This window comes from Lissotriton helveticus, chromosome 6, assembly GCF_964261635.1.
Source record: "Lissotriton helveticus chromosome 6, aLisHel1.1, whole genome shotgun sequence".
Lineage (NCBI taxonomy): Eukaryota > Metazoa > Chordata > Amphibia > Caudata > Salamandridae > Lissotriton > Lissotriton helveticus.
The window spans coordinates 60,945,442-60,964,579 of NC_136067.1; positions in this window are offsets into that span (position 1 = coordinate 60,945,442).

Genomic DNA, 19,138 nt, shown 5'->3' on the forward strand with positions numbered 1-19,138 from the left:
CAGTGTGTTATAAATGTGGCAGTCCAAATCATTTGGCAAATAACTGGAAGTGTCCTGCAAGGAATGTACAGTGCAGAAAGTGCAACAGGTGGGGGCATTTTTCCAAGGTATGTAAGGCACCTGGCAGAGCAGTGCATGTCATTGAGGAGACACCCCAGGAAGAGGGAAGGGAAAAATCGTACATTTTTCAAGTGGGGGATGAGGAAGATAACAATGATGATGTTTACCCCAAATGTGATGTCTTACTTGACGGAGTGATGTTTAGTATGTATGCTGATTCGTGCTCCCCTTATACTTTAGTAGATAAGAAAGTGTTTGAAGATAAGTTTGCCAATCATCCTGTAAAATTGTTGCCACCAGACATTAGTCCCAAGGGTTACAACAAAGGGAAGATCTCCCTTGAGGGAATGGTGACCATGAGAATCTCATTTAAAGATAGACACACAGTAGGAAAGGTGTATGTATCCACGAGAGGCTCGACCCTATTGAGCTGGAAACATCAGAGGCAGTTGGGAATCATACTTGATCCAAACAACAAAGAGCAGGTGTTGTTAATTGACCCAGAAGGTATATCAGAGAATCTCACGAATGAGTTCAAGGAAGTGTTCAGTGATGGATTGGGGGTATTTAAGAACTACATGCATAAGATTGTGCTAAAGGAGGGGGCGGTGCCAGTGGTGCACAAGACCAGGTCTATACCTTTGCGCATGAGAGACCCCCTCCAGCAGGAACTTCAGAGGCTGGTTAAGGAGGGAGTCATCACAGAAATCGAGAGTTCAGCCTGGTTGGCCCCGATTGTCATCATGGCCAAAGATAAAGGGAACAGCATAAGACTCTGTGTGGACCTGAGGGACCTCAATGCGAATATTCTTGTGGACAGGTTCCCTCTTCCCAGGATAGGGGAAATGCTAAGCACGATCAGGGGTGCCAAGTATTTTAGCGTGCTGGACCTATCCTCTGCCTATTACCAAATCAAGCTTCACCCGGACTCCCAAATACTGACAGCGTTCACCACCCCATTTGGAAATTTCAAGTTTCAGAGAATGCCATTTGGATTGGCATCGGCAGCTGCTGCTTTCCAAAGAGTCATGCAACATGTGTTAAAAGACTGTAGGAACACCATCTGTTTCCAGGATGACATCCTGATTTTTGGAGGTTGCGAAGAAGAACACAATGAAATGGCTAGAAGAGTGTTGGAAAAGTTGAAAGAAGTGGGCTTCACCACGAAGCCTTCAAAATGCAAACTAGGAGTAAGTTCGGTGGATTACCTGGGACACACTCTATCTGAAGATGGCATCAAACCTAAACATGACTTAGTGAAGGCAGTGGAGGATGCTCCCATTCCCAAGAGTAAAGAGGACATACTGTCTTTCCTAGGTCTTGCGGAATACATGGCTAAATTCATTAAGGATTTTGCTATGGTGTCGCAACCGTTAAGAGACTTGATAAAGAAGGACAGTGTTTTTGAATGGGGAAAAGACCAGGATGCGTCCATGAAGTGCATAAAGAAGGCTATCATTGAAGCCCCGTATATAGGGAAGTTTGATCCTAATGGTGCAACCATTATATCTACGGACGCCAGCAACAGAGGCATAGGGGCAACGCTGGCACAGAGAGAAGGCAACCAGATGAACGTGGTAGCCTTCGCATCAAGAACCCTCACAGTATCTGAGAAGAATTACTCCACAATAGAGAAAAGGGCCCTAGCTGTTTATTGGGCCATCTGTCACTACAAGTTTTTCATTTGGGGTATTCCTTTTGAAGTACAAACCGACCATAAACCTCTGGTCTAACTGTTCACCAAGAAGGACATGGAAAGCATGACGCCTAGGATAGCTAAATGGGCAGTGGGACTACAAGCTTACAACTTCAAGGTCTCCTATATACCTGGACAACAAAATAGAGTTGCTGACTTCCTATCAAGAGCACCTGCAGACGGAGAGGAGGTTGAGGAAATGAAGAGTAGCTCAATCCTGGAAGTGCGTCTAGCGGCAGTGGAAAAGGCGTCATGGGAAACCCAGATGGAACGAGATGATGTTATGAAGAAGGTGAAGAGGTATATAATATCTGGATGGCCCAAGAAATGCAAAGACATGGAGACAGAGATCCAGCCATATTGGAACGTGAGGGAGGATCTATCTGTGGAAGGTGACCTAATACTGAAATCAGGGAAAGTGGTCCCACCAGAAGCATTAAGAAGTAAAGTAGTGGAGCTGGCTCACGAGGGACATCTAGGCAGAAGCTTGTGCAAAGCCAGACTTCGTGCAGACTACTGGTTTCCTACCATGGACAGAGAAATGGAGGACAAGGTGCGTGACTGTTATGCGTGTGCCCTGAGTGACAAATCCAAGATCACGAGGAGAGCACCTTTGTCACCAGTTGAAGTTCCGGAGGTTCCGTGGAGCAAGTTAGGCTTCGACATAGCGGGTCCTATCCATGGCAAAGGGCCTCAAGACAGGTACTTATTGGTCCTAGTTGACTACTTTTCAAGTTGGATAACCTGCAAGACCGTTCACAATGTGAGCACCAAAGTCATAGTTGATTTCCTGAAAGAGGTGTTCACACTAGAAGGCATACCCTCAACACTTGTGACAGACAATGGCGTACAACTGATCTCAGAAGAGATGAAGGATTTCCTCAAAGACTGTTCGGTGACCCTTGTTCGCACGCCACTGTATTGTCCCAAAGCAAACGGGAAAGTGGAAAGAGTGAACCGTATGTTGAAAGAGTGCATACAATTGGCCAACCAAGCGGGGGAAAACATTGAGGAAGCCATAAGGGACATGTTGTGGGCATACCACACTACGCCGAAGTCCACTACAGGATGCACACCCTTTGAGTTGCTGAGGGGAAGAAAAGCTGGCACGAAACTCACACCCAGTTGGATGGGGAGAAAACAAATAAAGGAGACCGATCACAAAGAGATCAAGAGGAGAATTGAAGACAGTCAGCAGAAATACAAGGAATGGTACGATAAGAAGTGGGGAGTGAAGGAGAGAGAATTTCAGGAAGGACAAGGAGTTTATGTAAAGAAACCAGAGAGACTGTGGAGTGGAGGCAACAAGTTCTATGCCCCCAAGACCATCCAGCAGCAAAACAGAAACTCTGTGGTTGTGGATGATGGTAGACTGTGGAGTCATGATCGAGTGGTTCCAGCAGAAGGGGGAGAGCCCAGGACAGTAATGAGAAGAGTGGGAGGTAATGACATCAGGGAAAACATCAGACTAGACAGAAGGAGTGACAGATTTAGGACCTCTCCTCAGTGGCACAAACAGTACATAATGAGATAGACACACGTACTAAAGTCATAGGAGCACAGGATCACCCATCATTATATATCCAGTACCTTTCAGTTATTTCCCTTAAGGAGGATGATGTGTTGTAACTACAGTTAATGTTCACTTTATTCCCTGTTCCCCCTTTCTCCCCTCCCTCCTCCCTCATCGCATGTTGGTACATTCCATCTGACAGCCAGGCGCTCGCTCTGGAATGTTGACAGAGCGGACCGGCGTCCTGGTTGACAAGCTGACGGCTTTCTGTTGTGATATACATAACGATTAAAGAAACTGGAATAAGACTCTTGTGTCCCTCATCACTACAATTACATTTGTGATTAGTCAGTTATACAGTTCTAAAGCTGTGGTTTATAATATTGGCTCTTTTTAAAGGTAAAGAAGAAAAGACAACAACTCTGCAATTTCAGGATCTTGGCTGGTCCAGGTGGCGGAGCTCAGCAGTGTCTTTTTATCTGTCTACTCGGCCAAACCCCTTTGCCCCCTTGAACACCTGCCAGGGCTTCTGTTCTCCTCAGCAGTACTGAGAGGTGTTCCGGAAGGGTTGAAGAACTATTCATCGCCCCTGCATACAGTCCTTGTTTTCAGGTGAGTGCTTGGCCACACACCTTACACTTTACTGTGGAAACTGAGAGAGCCTTCCACCCACCCTCACCTTCTTAATCTTAGGAGCATCCAAAAGATGAGTGCTGGAAGATCTGAGAGACCACAACAGTGTCAAAAAGATACCACCTTGATGACGTACTTCTGCATGGAAAACAATTGAACCACACTTGTTCTGACTGACACAAGTACCTAGTGGGGAGTCGCTAGATGAGGTAACACAGAGTCACCTCAATTAAAGCCCAAAATTAGTCAAGCAGACTCGCTGGATTTCTCCTTCAGGCTCCAGGTCACATACCCAGAATCATCCACTTATAAATACGAGCAGCCCATCCCGACGTTGTCTGGGTATGAATTGCTGCCGGCCATTAGTATATTGTTTTATAGGATTTCGTTTTGATAGCATTTCTTATCTGTGACAGGCCTGTGAAACGCTCCGATTCACAGTGCACTGCTGATGCACTTAAGAGTGCGCGTTCAGTAGTGTGTGAACTTGAGTTTCCCTACTTTATTTTTCCTTGCAATATTATATAGTGCCAACTCAACAACATGGCATGAGCACAATTTACAGAAGAACACATTCATTTGTGGTAGGCACGGGGAGACAAAGCGATTTGCCTGGAATCACAGGATGTTGAGTTGATGCCGAGATTCGAATGTAGCTCCCCAGCTCGTTCGCAATTCTAGAACTTGTGGCGGGAGGTGTGTCTAAAAGTGTATGTCGGTGCTGGCCATCAATAAGAGAGACCTGTGCATTTTTCAAATCGGCGGTGAAAAAATATGAGTATGTTGCTGAGATGTGGGCCGCCGTGCCACCAATGTACTTACCGGGGGAGGGTAAACACCCATTATTCCAAAACGTTCTTTCCGCATACCATCACTCCGCATACTTTCATTACGAAAGTACCATGACTCCGCAATGCCATTATAACGCATGGCATTACATTTTATATGCTTCTACCACGCATACATTTACAACGAAGTTCGTTGTAAAAGCATGTTTTTTTTTAATGTTTGGATAAGATAAGTATGGGTATAGGGGTATATGTTTTGGGGTACTGAGGTATATGTTTTGGGGTGTTTGGGTATTTTAAGGGTTCAGATATAGTTTTGGGTTATGGGATACAGGGGTAGTTTTAGGGTTTAGGGATAGGTATGGGTTTTGGGGTACAGGGGTATTTTTAGGGTTCAGGGATAGGTTTGGGTTTTGGGGTATAGGGGTATTTTTAGGGTTCAGGGCTAGGTTTGGGTTTTGGGGCACAGGGGTATTTTAAGGGTTCAGGGCTAGGTTTGTGTTTTGGGGTACAGGGGTATTTTTAGGTTTCGGGGCTAGGTTTGGGATTTGGGGTACAGGGGTATTTTAGGGTTCAGGGGTAGGTTTTGGTTTTGGGGTACAGGGTTATTTTTATGGTTCAGGGCTAGGTTTGGGTTTTGGGGTACAGGGGTATTTTTAGGGTTCGGGGTAGGTTTGGGTTTTGGGGTACAGGGGTATTTTAAGGGTTCAGGGCTAGGTTTGGGTTTTGGGGTACAGGGGTATTTTAGGGTTCAGGGGTAGGTTTGGGTTTTGGGGTACAGGGATATTTTTAGGGTTCAGGGCTAGGTTTGGGTTTTGGGATACAGGGGTATTTTTAGGGTTTAGGGATAGGTTTGGGTTTTGGGGTACAGGGTATATTTATAGGGTTAAGATGGGTTAGTGTTTAAGGGTGTTGGGGTATTTTAAGGAGTAAGGGTGGGTTATGATTATGGGGTGCAGGGGTATTTAAAGGGAGCAGGGTGGACACCTGGAGCTGGAATGTACAGAACCTGGGAAGAAAAAACAATGAAATATTGGGCACAACGCTCGCTTTTTTTTCCCGTAATCCCGCGCCTCGCACACGCCCACGCCCCCAGCACACGCCCACAGCACACGATATGAGACATGGCATAAAGGGCGGAACGTACCACACGCCACCAGCATTTGTCACGCTCCGAGCACACGCCCACAGCACAACGCAGACACGCCCACAAGGGACTACTTTGCTGGCATGGTTCTTTTACCTTTTAAATGTATATGGTGGGCGTCTGCATAGCCTATGTCCTTCTGCTGCAACTGCCCTTTCCAACGCTGTATTGGGTGTTGTGATTGGTGCTGTGGTTCCTGAGATTACCCGCCTCAAAGGTTTGGGCTCTCTCTTTATTATATTAGTACAGATCTGAATGTTCACCCATTGACCTAATCACACGTAGGCACCCGGCAGGCAGCAGAGAAGCACTTTTGTTACTGGCTTTGCCCAAGCTTGCTTTTATTGTCACTGCATTCTTCAGAACAAGTTTGATATTATTGGCCTTCTCATTGGTACTCATTTTAACAATTTCAGAAGGATGGGAAGGCAGAGCCAGAGCTGGGATGTGAGCCTGTGATTTTCCAGTTACGCGCAGTTGCCTGCAGGGGGGCGCTTAATCCACTGATCTGTCTCTCACACTAATAGGTAATACGTGTGGTGGCTTCTAGGTTTGCACCACCCCAGCAATCGTAAGGGGCCCACAGCTTTTCTCATTGTCTGATCTTATTCTTGCTTATACCAGAGTATGAACAGTAACCCTTGGCATTTACCAGAAGCATGATAATGTGGGCTGTTAGTTCATTTTAAGAGACCCTGGACGGCACTGGTGTTAAGAGAACCGAAAAATAACATAACGTATGAGTAGGCAATAATTCACAGACAGGTATTTGGCCTGGGCAAGATATGCTTCAAAGGGATATTCCTGACACTAAATATGCACATTTTGGTGACATGCCCACAGTTTGATTTACAATACATACCTGGCATGAAGGCATGGATATTACTTCTTGAACTGAGTGTGCTATTGAAATGCTTGCTTAAAAGTACAGCTGATGGCAACTCTTTTTGTATGATATAGCGCTTAGTTATGGGTCAGAGTGGGAGACACTGGCTGCTTAAGTACAGCTTTCTCTGAGCTATAATTAGGCCTGGGCAGAGTCCGCGAAGTGGTGAAAAAATCTGCCACACTCCATGGAGTTCCACGAGCAGCGGAGTGCGGTAAGTCACACTGCTTACACTAATTTTTACCACCGGAATTTGTCGAGCACGAATGGCACCGCACGCAGCGCAAGACGGAGCTGCTTCTTTCTGTCACTCGAGTAGATGTTCTACTTGAGTGGTAGCTTCCTCAATGTGAACGGAAGGTTTCTCAATGCAAGCAGTAGCTGAGAAATCTCACCTGGAGGTGGTCTAGAGTATGATTTTTCTCGCTCATGCTCACCAACCTAACATTGGTGAGCTGTGCAAGAGGGAAAACTCTGCTCCTAGCCACTTTGCAGAGTTTTTCTGAACTGCTTGCGGAGTTTGGGAAAACTCTGCGAACTCCGCTGGCGGAGTGGAATTTGTCGCCCACCCCTGGATATAAGATCAATCTACTTGGAGTCTATGAGTCTTGTGGATATGCTTTCAGACCTCTACCCGATAGTGTCATGCAAGATCTTTATCATTTGATACTCAGGAGACACAGAAAGTGGAAGTCTCCTCAGTGCAGTTTAAAACAAAGGGGAATGGCTTGGTGGTGAACTATGTGTAGGGCAGCAGCCTGTACCTCCCTGAAATGTAACTGGTCAGCCTGTGATCATGCAGTCTGTTGAGGCAAGCACTCATGATGGAGTTCCATGATTGTGAAACCCACTGACGTCTAGATTCTCTAAACAAGGAAGAGTTTATTATTAAACTTAGAAATGAAATATGTAATCTAACAATCTCACTTAAAAAGACAATAATACATTTAAATATTCAGATAAAGTGTGAAGCTTCTCCGAGGTTCTGCTCGCCACCTAGGAGCAGGATAAGAACAGCATTTGAAACCATGACAGTATGTTCTTAGATGTGGGCTTTGAGAGGTAGAGTCAAGCGTTGACAGAGTTAATCATCTGCAGAGGAGCTTGGTACAACAGGACACACTAGTCAAAGGCCGGAAAATCTCTAGCAGAGTGAAGCCAACTAAAGCCAGTCCCCTTTATGTATCTCGCAAGACGCTTTTATGTGAGGGGTGTGCACCAGGGAGACATTTCCATGGGTGTTGCAGGGGTGTTCTGATGCAATATCCATGAATTTTAATGCATTCTCAGATTTACCAGAAGTGGTAGACCTGGAAATGCACCAAAACCATATGTCTCTCCAGGTGAGGCATAACAAGGAGAAATAGGTTTATTTCTTCTAATTTTTTCCTCTTTTTGTGTGTGCTGCATTCTGACTCTCAGGATTGCTTTTGTGCAAGAAGGTGCCCCTTTCTGCACAAAAACAATCCTCCTTACAACGCATGCACCCTTGCACCATAGTGCAAGGTCACCTGCTTTAGTGCTAGACTTGTAAAAGGGCACCAGTGCAGGGGAAAAGACAGGAATGTGCCATTTTGCCTCAAATGCAGCGCATTCCTACCCTTTCCCTGTCGTGCTGGGCAGCGCAGCAAGGTGACTCACTGCGCTGCACTACATGACTTGGCCATAAATATGGCCCCTAGTACACCAATGTAATTGCTGTAAATCAGCGAAGCAGAATACTCATGTTTACTAATCCATAAGCTTCAAGCTATAGTCTAAGTAGCTGGTACAAAGCCATACTCTGTGTATTTTTTGCTTGTGATCACATGAAATCTGGTAGATAGCAAATGCTCTCTATAGCTGTCAGGGACTGTCCGGGACTATGTGGGGAACACAGTCAGGGACTTGGGCAAGGACTGGGCACTGGGTAGAAAACTTATACAGGAAGAGGAGTACAGCGCTGCCTAGGATCATACAGGGAGTCAGAGGAGAAAGAGTGTTCCAAAAGGGAAGCCTGTACAAGTGAACAGGATGGGGAAAACTTAGAAAGGAAGGGCACTCACAAAGCAATTTAGAATTCAGAATAACTACACCCAGGACGAATGTGCAAGACATATATATGAAACAACATTAACAATAAAGGGGGGTGTAGGGTAAAGCACTCAGGAGCTCCACACAGGAAGACTGAAGCTCAGTAAGTTTCTTACCCACAATTGCTGTTACAAATACTGACTGCAAATACCCACATGTAGGATATGGATGCAAAGGCAGGGTATGTGGAGCTTATACCTATGGTGATGTTATGAATGTAACTCAAAGACAATACTCACAGTGAACAAGAAACATCACCTAGGTAGTTAGCTGTGCCCACGGATCCTGGCGATCAAACAGGAACACGCAAGGCAGTAACAGCAAAGGGGTAGAACTAAACACAAGCACAATAGACAAGGAGCTAGCAAGGAGGAGTGCTTAACAGGAAAGGAAGGAAATGACAGGGCACCCTTGGCAGAAATCAGGTAACACACCTACAAGGTAACAGAAGTAAGACTGAAGAACCGGGGTTTAACCCAGCGGCGTCAGGGGCACGCCTAAGATCTTCGAGTTCACCTGTCTTGGTATTCAAAGACACGGAATACTTCTGGATGGCGGCAGAGACCAAGTTTATTAGCTGCAGCTAGTAACAGTGATCCTAGAAATACATCACGGTGTAAATTCTCAGGAGACTGCTCATTTTACTAAGGCGAGACGTCTCCTTTTATACCCAATTTTCACATTATAAATGTACAACCACTGCACAAAATTCTAGCCAAAAAGATACATTTTCAAACAAAGTATCACATAGCAAAAACTCAATTTACAGTATCCCAACCCAAAAGTTAATTATTAGGAATGTCCCAAATTCAATCTCCACAAGCCGGACAAACCTATAATTGAAAGCATAACCCATGTAATGAAAAAACATAAAAAAAGAAACAGTAACAGATGCTGAACAAGATAAGGCATGTGCAAGGAAACTAAAAAGTTAACGATGTCCTGAACATTGATTGGCAATCTCAGACAAAGGTCGATCAAGGAAATTGGCTTTGCGAGGTCAGTTTCAGGTGAAGAGGTCAGTTTCTTACAGTTCATTTCAGAGTCAAAAAGAAACCTAGTTAATGTATATATGAACTAAGAAGGCCAGGCCACTTTGTTCGCCAGGCTACCTTTACAGGCCTACATGAAGGCAACATAAAATGGTGGCACAGAACAAAATGGAGTCAGACTCGAGAATTACCGAACCTCAGACCCTCCTTTTGCCATTACGTAGGCAATAACCTAAGACTCATGTTAATCTGAATCTAGGTCTGTATCGATATTCATTAGGTCATCAAAGTGTTTCTGTAGCATCATTTTATTATTCTCTACTTCTCTCGGGACAGATCTCCGAACACACATAGTAGCACAAAGACTGCAAATGGCGGGACCACACTGGATGCAAAGACAACAAGAGAAAAGGATGGCTAAAACCATACCAAGGAATGTCAGAATCTTCCATCCCCATTTGGACAGCAGTTCCCAAAACCATCCCGTCAATGACCAGTCTCCTTCGTCTACATGGATAGACTCAGAGATCTTATGCAACCTAGAGATGGCTTGGTACAGTGTAGGGGCATTATATGGTATGTAAACACAACAACTGGATCCAATCAATTTACATACTCCTCCTCGATCTACAAGTATGATGTCTAATACCATACGATTCTGCAAAGTCATAAGGCGGTGCGCTTGAAGCTCAGCTGTAACATTACTAAGAGCACCTGCTTAGTAGCTTCAACAACGCGGACAAACTGTCGAATATGCCTACTATTGATCATAGGACCCCAAAAGGGCAGGAAGCCCTTGAAGAAATCTCCTACTTCGTGTGCTGCAGTATCTTCCTTATTGAAGACACCTCTACCATATCTCGTTCTTTGATAGTCTGAAGCAGTAGTGTATGTAGGGGGAAGCAAAAACGCCACATGTTCCTGAAAAATCAGGTGGCAACCATGTGTAGGCTCTGTCATGACAAACAAAATATGTGCCTTTAGCTGGCACAAATGATGGAGAAGTCCGGGATGAATAGACATAGGTTTGAGCACACACACTCTTACCTAGCTGAGCTTTCGGATTCCGACCAGTACCTTGCAAAAAAAATAGCCTCGGTGGGGTACAATCCAAATAGGGGGAGACCTTTTTCGTCTCTCCTTCTCTGTCAAGCTAGTACTATATCCAGTCACGTTCCAACCAACATAAGCCTGCACCTCATCCTTAGGGATAGCATTATAGGCATCAATATCTCGGATCATAGCTACTATTCCCCTTATCAAGGCACTATTGCTGGAGTTATCTTTAAGGGAACGTAAGGGGCGTACCTCATTTGCATAGATAAACATGGTATGTAAAGCCCACACAGACCCATTAAAAGAAAAAGGCAAAACCAAATATGGCATACCTTTATCTGTCGTATGAAGCATAAGACCACAAACCCAACAATTAGTGGTATTTACTACTAACTGATGCTGATGCAACAACTGCATGAACGAGTTGTTGACAAATTCTGATCTCCTTGTTTGTTCATGTTCAGGCAACGTATAAAACTGGTGCAAAGAAACAGTAGTGAAAGATAGCATAGGTTGGGAGGTGGGTGCAGATGTCTGTTGTGTAACATAGACAATCCAACCCACACAAGCTAATGTGATACTTAAAAACATCAAAAAGCACAATATTATAAAACATTTGCTTTATATCAATGTACAAAATCTTGTCTTAAGATCTATTCTCTCAACATCTCTTTCAGTTACAACAGACTCCATCCTCTAACGTGCTGCTCGCGGCAATTTTCCTTCTTCACTCAAGTGTGCGTCCAGGCGTCCTAGACGTCCCTAGAACCGCAGACCTTTCGTCAATACGCGGGCCACCCCTTAAGTCTTATACCACGACCCTGCAGCTGAACCCGGATGGTGGCTCAAAAAAGAAAAAGAAAAATAGTCTCTTGTCTGAAAGAGTGTAATTCACAAAAAAATTCAGATTTTATTTGTCCTTTTTAGACCTTAAGTTGTAGCGTTCTTTACCAGGCACAGTTTGATCCTGAAAGAGTGTCTCGGGGTGCATAGTATCAAATCTCAAACACGGCGGCGCAGCTTCTTGCAAGACTTCATAATCCATTCCAGATGTGCATCGCGAAAATGTACAAATCTTGGAACCCTTTCACTCTCGGAATCGGCAACTTCTTCCCGGACCCACTTATCGTACGCTAAGGGCAAAGGTATCTTCTTGCAATGGGTACCATGTACCCAGTTTTTCTTGCCGAACACCTTAATAGCAGTCCGAGTTGATAACAGGACTTGGTATTGACCGGTCCATCTTGGTTACAAGTTCTTTGACCTCTGTCAATTCCTGGTTAGAATCCAGTCGCCAGGTTGGATCGTGTGGCCTGCGTCTACGGAAACTGAAGGCAAAGTGTCATGGACCTGTTGGTGAAGAACACGTAATTTAGCAGTGAAATCATGTAAGTAGTTAACCAACATAGGGTACTCGATATCACTGTACTTCTTAGGCCTCGGCACACCCCAGACATTCGCCGGGCGTCCAAAAACAATCTCGTATGGGCTAAGTCCCACGCGAGAATGTACTGTCGTTCTCGTGGACAAAAGTGCCAATGGTAAGGCATCGGGCCATGTAAGACCAGAGCTCACTTGCACCTTGGCCAACTTCAGCTTCAGAGTGCCATTATAGCACTCGACCAGGCCTGCTGACTGCGGGTGATTCGCAGCATGAAATTTCTGTTTAATACTCAGACCCGCACATACTTTCTTCATAATCTGACCCACACATTCACTTCCATTATCACTCCATACCATCCTTGGTAAGCCATATCTGGGAAAAAATTATTTGAGCAAAACTTTGGCTGTAGACAAGGCAGTATTATCCTTTAGGGGGTAGGCCTCTATCCATCTGGAAAAGGCACAAACAACCACAAGGACATACTTCAAGTTATTGCATCTTTCCATATGAATGTAGTCTATCTGCAGCACCTCGAACGGATATGTTGGAGGGGCAAAATGACCCGCTGGAGTTGGGGTCCCCTTTCCAGGATTATGCATCAAGCAAATCATGCAGTGTTTAACCAAATTCTCAGCACACTTAGGAATTCCACCATTCTGCCATACCGGAGCCAACAACTTACATATCCCTTTTGAACTAATGTGAGCCAGCCCATGAGCCATAGTAACCACCGGGAGCACATATGCATCCGGCAACAACCATCGCTGGTGCTCTGAAAACTCAACCCAACAGCCTGTCGAATCCAACATTCCCGTACTCTCTCTCCACATACTCAGTTCTTTCTCAGTAGCTTCTGCCTGAATAATCTTCACACTTTCTGTTGTATCTTCACACATTAAACCTTCTTTCTCGTGTACATAAAGTGTAAAAGGTTTACTATAGTCGGGGGTACCCAACATCGGAGCAGAACACAATGCATCACGCAATTCAGAAAAACTCTTCTGACATTCTTCAGACCAAGGAGGAGGGTGTGGCGTGTCCTTAAGAGTAAGTGCCAACAAAGGTTTCGCTAGCAAAGACAAATTTGGAATCCACTGTCTACAATACTAGGTGATACCTAAAAAGGCACTCACCTCTCTCTGTGTGCATGGCACAGTCATTTGGGCAATCGCTTGAATACGCTCTGGGGTCAATCGTCTTCCCTCCTTCGACAAGAGATGACCTAAGTAGGTCACTTCTTGTCAGCAATACTGCAACCTCGAAGATGACACTTTATGATGAAGGTCAGACAGGTGTCGCAACAAAGAAAGAGTAACCTCTTTACAAATCTCTTCATCATCAGCAGCAACCAACAGATCATCAACATACTGGATAAGAGTAGCACCAGAAGGCAATGCAAAAGCATCAAGCTGGGTTTTCAAAGCCTGACTATAAATGGAGGGACTCTCACAATAACCTTGAGGAGCGTGTTTAAACCGAAAACTGCGGCCTCCTAAAGAGAAGCCAAAAATATCCCTACTTTCCTCAGCCATCGGAATACTGAAGAAAGCGTTCTTCAGATCAATAACAGAAAACCAAGCAGCTGAGGCAGGGATCATAGTCAATAAAGCAGTAATCTCTGGGACAACAGGAAACTGGCACAACAATCTTATTGACCTCTCGAAGGTCGATCACAAACCGATACACAAGTGACTGAGAAGAGTCAGTACGCTTAAGGACAGGCAGAACAGGACTATTACACACATTACCTCTCGTTTCTTCAACCACACCTTTCTCAACCAAATCATAGATAATCGCTAAAAGAGCTCTTTCGCCATCACTGGAAATTTTGTACTGAGGAATGCTAGGTAATTTAGCATTCGACTTAAGGGTAACAACGTAGGGTGGAATCTGCAAGAGACCAACATCATTAGGACCTGTAGCCCAAAGTGTATCAGGGAGAGAACGCAGTTCCAGTGGAAGGTGATCCTTAGACAGATACATCGGGGAAATCACTTTCTTACCCACTGTAAAATGTACTCCCAAAGGAGAACAATGTAATGTTGCATGCAATCTTTTCAACAAGTCCAAACCCAACAAATTCTCACCACAGCCAGTTGTTAGAATAAGGGGAGCCTCCAATTCACAAGGACCAATAGAAAGGGGCAAAGGACAAGAAACCGGGTTACGAACTGGGGCGCCAGAAAATCCTACCGAAACATTAGTCAAGCCAGACAAAGGTGCGCCAGGGAGTTTAGAGTGCATGATAGAACTCTTTGCTGCACCAGAATCCAAAAGAAAAGGTTCTGCCACACCTGATGTAATCATTTCAACATAAGGTCCACTCTGGTCTACTGGAACTGACACTACTCCCTCCCTTTGTTCATGGCTGTTCTAACTATCATTAAAACCAGCACTCTCACTTCCAACATAATAATCATCAGTGTAGTACTGAGCAGACTGGACGGTTGGAGCATTCTGTTGGTCAAAATAATTTATAGAATTCTGAGGGGAAAAGGAACGTTCATTCTGGGGAAATGTACCACGTCCCCTTCCCCTAGGTACTTGTTGGTAACCACCACGACCTCTCAGACCAGACATACCATTCGCACGCTGTAGCAAGATCGGCCAACCATTCTTGAAGTGACCTTCCTCTTTACAATAAGCACACTGATTAGGGCCTAGCGCGAGTCGCGAAGCAAAAGACTCAGGCTTCTGCAACAGTTTCTGAAACTGTGGTGGTTGCTGAAACTGACGCTGATTAGGGTGAGGCGGATAAGCCTGCTGCAGAAGAACTTTTGTTTTTAATTCTCTAGTCTTCTTCTCTACTTTATCCTTCTCATCTTTATCTCTATTCTCATAGTATTGTGCAGTAGCCAATATCTGGGCCGAAGAAGAAACTGCCCATGAACTCTCAGAGTCCTTTAACTTATTAGAAAGTTCAGGAAGTAAATTAAAAACAAACTTATCTACAAACAACCTCTGACCACCTTCTGTACTCATGTCCTGACCACTATGATCAATGAATGTTACCTCAAACCTAGTGAAGAAATCAGACACACTCTCATCTTTCTTTTGTTTGCATGCTGCTAACTTGTCCCAATTCACCCGCAAAGGAGGCATCATAGTTTTCATTAAATTAATAATCCTACCAGGTAGTTCTGCAACTAAGGGTTCAGGTTTGGCACCTCCTACCTGCCGAACCATCTTCAGCAGTAATATCAACCCACGTATCTCCTAACTCTGGCGCGTGATCTTCGCCCACAAGGGTTGAGGAACTACATTACCCATCAACATATCTATGTCAGCTAAATTCATAACACACGCATCAACTGTCTGAGACAACTCCTTGTAATAACCAGCACGATTTTTACGGGGGTCAGGCAAGGTCTGCTTAAGAGCCAGGACCTCAGCTATCTTCCAAGGGACATGTACCTACACTCGCTGAAAATGAGCTGGTGCAGCCACAATACCATGAGCAACATCAGCCACAACTGCCTCTCTCCATAAAGGGGGAACCTCTCTCATAGGATACTGCTTCACTTTTCTCCTAACAGAAGGGTCAGGTTTGAACAATAACTGAGGTGGAAGTCTAGACCTAAAAGTGAGTAGTGTCTCTACAGCTTCCTCAACATCGGAACCCACTATCGTTCCTTTAGCAAAGTCAGACTGAACATTAATCAATTCCTGTGGAATTGAACCCAACTCATTATCTTCCCACTCCTGACGAAGGAAGGTACACATGACATCAAAAACATACCTTTGTTTTGGTGCCTCCCACTGTAGGAAGATATCCATAATCACTTGTGGACCGTACTTGGAGGCATTCGAAACCCATCTACGAGCAAGGAGATCTAACACTGCCCGCTCTTTGGGACCAGGAAGCTGACTACGTCTCTACTTACGTTCAGAAACAGGGGTTATATTCAGTGACCCAAAGAAAGGAGACAAAAGACTAGTGACAGTCTCAGTCATTCGTTGCCGAGCAGAAGGAGGAGAAGTTGACATGAGGACAAGAGACAAAGTGTTTTGAGGCAAGAGAGACGTAGGGACAGAAATAAGAGAAGTTGAGGATAAAGGAGTGTAAGGCAAAGGAGTTTGAGGCAAGTCTGGTAACAAAGCTGGCGGCCCTGGAGGGGGCTGCGCCGCGGGAGGAAGAACCATCTGTGAAGCAACAGATGGCTGAACAACAACAGGGGATTGAACGACAACAAGGGGTGCAACAACTGGAGGTAACGGAGGTGCAGTAGCACCCTGCACATAAGGGGGTGGTAATCTCAGTAAATATGACATCAAAGGATCCTTTTCAGGGTCTTCAGTCACATTTGAAAGGGGAGGTGGCAAAGCCGGGTAACATTTGTCAATGGCCATGCAATGTTGTCTATCTGACATTTCAATCGCACGATCTTCTTCATCTCCCTTAAACTGCCTAGCAGCTTGCATTACCGACATATTCCTTTCCTTCCTATCTCTCTTAGCTTGCTTAATTTCTTGCTGTTTGGCTTCCTTACGCCAAAGGCGGAAAGAGTCAAACATCGCCGGTCGGGCTTTCTTCTTAAATAGCGCAACCTCTAGGTTATCTAAAACATCTGATTCAAAATTACCAAGTTGGGGCCATCGTAAAACACCATCATTCTTTGTATAACGGACCCATACTTCATTAAAGGTAATGGGGCCCACACCATGTTTTGAATAGAGCTCATAAGTTGGAGTTCCAACCGGAGGTATCGGACACAAATCCTCCAATCGGGAATCCTTATTACAACTACAACAAAACCATTTCCTAATTTTGCCAAAACCAGGCATCTTTAGCTCACTAGTCTTGCTTCAAACTTCAAGGGGTTATCAAAAATGATACACTCGTAAATATACGAACCCCTCGGCTTCGACTATTGCAATGGCCGAATCAAAACCAAGAAACAAAACAAAGTTGTGGGAGCGACCGACTTATACTTAACCAAAATGTCTGTCATGCCACCAGAAGACCGTCTAACGTCTCGCCTTACAAATCATCACAAGAGGGTCCAAGACAGGGCAACAGTCAGAGCAGAAGTCCTTCGCAGCCGTCGGAAAGGGGAAGCCTCGCAGAAAAAACCTTCGGTCCGCGTCGACATACAGATGTCAATGAAGTAGCGGCCGTCCTCCAGAATTTCCTCACGGGGCTCCTCACAATCTTGGGGCTTGGACCAGTACCGCTGAAGTCGCCCCAAGTTGGGCACCAGTTGAAGAACCGGGGTTTAACCCAGCGGCGTCAGGGGCACGCCTAAGATCTTCGAGTTCACCTGTCTTGGTATTCAAATACATAGAATACTTCTGGATGGCGTCAGAGACCAAGTTTATTAGCTGCAGCTAGTAACAGTGATCCTAGAAATACATCACAGTGTAAATTCTCAGGAGACTGCTCATTTTACTAAGGCGAGATGTCTCCTTTTATACCCAATATTCACATTATAAATGTACAACCACTGCACAAAATTCTAGCCAATAAGATACATTTTCAAACAAAGTATCACATAGCAAAAACTGAATTTACAGTATCCCAACCCAAAAGTTAATTATTAGGAATGTCCCAAATTCAATCTCCACAAGCCGGACAAACCTATAATTGAAAGCATAACCCATGTAATGAGGAAACATAAAAAAAGAAACAGTAACAGATGCTGAACAAAATAAGGCATGTGCAAGGAAACTAAAAAGTTAACGATGTCCTGAACATTGATTGGCAATCTCAGACAAAGATTGATCAGGGAAATTGGCTTTGCGAGGTCAGTTTCAGGTGAAGAGGTCAGTTTCTTACTTTTCATTTCAGAGTCAAAAAGAAACCTAGTTAATGTATACATGAACTAAGAAGGCCAGGCCACTTTGTTCGCCAGGCTACCTTTACAGGCCTACGTGAAGGCAACACAAAATGGTGCCACAGAACAAAATGGAGTCAGACTGGAGAATTACCGAACCTCAAGACAGCAGAATAGAAAGACAGCAAACTAGAACTGGAACCAAGGAAATGGGAAGAAAGGCATGGACTGGAAACGGATATACAGAAGGGGAGGCTACAAGGGTATACTAGAATAGTGCAGGTTAAGGAATCAAGAAAACAAAGAAGCATAGAAGGCAGTATAGGGGCAGGAACAAGATGTGAGCTAAGGCTCGGGAGTCAAGGCAGCACTGCAGACAGTGCTCGTTCAGGAACAGGGAATTACCAAAGCTTCAGGAGTCAAGGTAGCACTGCAGGAAGTGCTAGTTCAGGAAACAGGAAAATTACTTTAGCTCAGGAGACAAGGTAGCACTACAGGCAGTGCTAGTTTGAGAAACAGGACATAGCTACAGCTCAGGAGTCAAGGGGTCAAGAAAGCACTGCAAGCTATGCAAATCAGGAACAAGAAATATCTGAAGCCCAGGAACAGCAACAAAGAATAACTATAGCTCAGGAACTCAGGAAACAAGGTAGCACTGCAAGCAGTGCTTATTCAGAAGTAGGGAAACTGCTGCAGTTCAGGAACAAGGAACACTAAGACTCTGGGGTCAGGGTAGCACTGCAGGCAGTGCTAATTCAGGAACAGGGAAAACAGCAGCAGGTCAGGAACAAAGCATGATTAAAGCTCAGGAAACAAGAATAGCAAAAGCTCAGGAGCACTGAAAACAAGGATCAGTCTCACCGGTAAACAGCAACAATGACCAACCTTGGCCTGAAGGGAGCTGGGGCTTAAAAGAGCTCACAGTAATCATATGCATCAGGTGTGAGCAGGCAAGGAGCAGCCAGCCACAGGTGAGCTGAATTCCTCCACCCAGCCTCCTTGTCTTAACGCATCACTCCGCCACTTCTGAAATGCAAGGCTGCACCATATTTACAAGAATGTGGTGCAGCCTTGCATTTCCCCCTGCGATGGTGCTAAGTTTGTCAACTTAGCGCTAATGGAGGCACCCTTGCACC